The sequence below is a fragment of the Pinus tabuliformis genome, chromosome 6 (genome assembly GCF_031772625.1).
Source record: "Pinus tabuliformis cultivar Carrire ecotype Pingquan chromosome 6, CPIR1, whole genome shotgun sequence".
Taxonomy (NCBI): Eukaryota; Viridiplantae; Streptophyta; class Pinopsida; order Pinales; family Pinaceae; genus Pinus; species Pinus tabuliformis.
In genome coordinates this window covers 1,499,046,950-1,499,048,826 of record NC_142292.1, presented here as the reverse complement: position 1 = coordinate 1,499,048,826, position 1,877 = coordinate 1,499,046,950, and the positions used below count along the sequence as shown (strand labels likewise).

The 1,877-nt window shown below is 40.5% G+C and overlaps 1 pseudogene; it reads left to right on the top strand.

Annotated features, from left to right (window-relative positions):
• The first annotated feature begins 400 nt into the window (after positions 1-400).
• On the top strand, positions 401-1,649 carry LOC149264345 (protein ENDOPLASMIC RETICULUM-ARRESTED PEN3-like; annotated as a pseudogene).
• Positions 1,650-1,877: the final 228 nt, after the last annotated feature.

Below are 1,877 nucleotides of genomic sequence, written 5' to 3'. Positions count from 1 at the left end.
TGAGTGGAAATATTACGACTGTTATTCTCTAGACCATAAAACTTATTTCGTTGATGCTCTTGAGATAAAAGATAGAGTCAGTTTTTTGTATGCGTTGCAAAAGCATGATATTGAGCCAAACAAGTCAGAATACAAGCTGGACAATATTCACAATGCATTGAGAAATGTTACAGTAAATCATGATGTAATGATTGAATGTACTAAAAAAAAAACTATATCAGATTTATTTATACGTCGAATATAGTAGGAATAGGAAGAAATTTAACTTTATCGCTACACATGAACTTAAGAAACGATGAAAATATGCCATGGTCGAAAATTTGGGTCCATTCATTTCTTTTCAATCTCCCACACCTAAATTGATTAGCACAAATATTAAGCCAATTCAGAAAAGGAAGCCATGAGCGACCTAGCAGCAGACAGGCCCCAGGTCTAAGGATCGAATCATAGAGTGAAGATCGATGTCAGAGGTAGGATCTTTGAAACCGTGATTTTGTCTTTCCAATCCGCATGGAAAAACTCCCTTCTCACCCACTCGGCTATGTCCATTGACTCAAATGAAATATACATCGACAGAGATCCACATATATTCGTGATCCTTCTCGGTGTTCTCCACATGGGAAATCTCTCAGCATCAACATGGGATAAATTCGACAGTTAAGCCCTTATAGACGAAGCCTCCTATTACAAAATCCTAGAGGCTATCAAGAAATCCAAGGCTCCAGTAGCCCTAGAAGGAATCAATGTTGAAAGAGTCGTAATGGTTATTACCAATGGCCAGGTTTACCCTCTGGACATCTATTCTTCGCATGATGGCTTTTTTTAGGTCGGCCACGATAGCGAAATCATGGCATACGATTGGGCGCTCAGGAAGCAGACTATGACATTGACGGATCTTCATAGTGTCAAAACCATGACCAGGGTTTCAAAAACCCTAGCGGTCGTCAATGGAAAGGATTTTCTAGGGTTGCACATATAGGACACCAAGAATGTGGCCCATGTGAAGAGCCTGAATTGGTTTGAAAAATCTGACACATGAGTTTACAGATCCTGCATTCGAGCCATCACCTTGATGGATTATTCCATTTTCGTGAGCTTCGAAAATAGGTAGAGGGCCGATAAAATGATCATTGTCCATAAGGAAAAAGTCGAGGTTTCTGGAGAGATCGGCCAACAAAACGGTAACTCTGTGCACTCCAAGGTTTCAAAAAATTCTACAACTTGTGAATTCTTAGAACCTTCTCATGGTTGGAGGCGTACATGGTGGTGCCTTTGGATTCAACGATTACATTCATATGTTTGATGTAAGGGCTAACAAGATTACGTGGGATTTCACTGAGTTGAATGCTAATGTGGATTTGAGGATGATAGAATGAGACAACTTCGTAAATGTGGTGGTGAGTGAGGATCTTGGCAGTCTCATAAAGGTGAATCTTATAAGGGTAAATATTGCAATGTCCGACCTCAGACGATTGTCAAAGTCGCAAAACCCGTGGATTCCTCTTACTGAGATGAACACTACCTCAGGTTTTCAAGGGGGTACACTTGTTGCAAAGATTTTGAGTTATGGCAGACAAATTTTCTGCAGCAGGGGAGAGGATCTGGAGGTCTCATGTAAGTGGAACTTGTGTTACTTGGATATGGACTGAATTTGTTGTACAGTGGAGGAGAACAAAACATACTAGTGTAGTTATAAACATTAGGACTGACCCAATCCCTAGTTATGTTCAATGGATCTGAGAGTATAGCATGTTTCCAGGCCTGGAGAGAAATGTAGGCATCTTTAAGCTTCGAATTCGGGAACTTGAATCTTGGGTCTACAACCAGTCTTTCTCCTTTGTCCCCAAACTCATCCTTGTAATACAGCAGCTACCTGT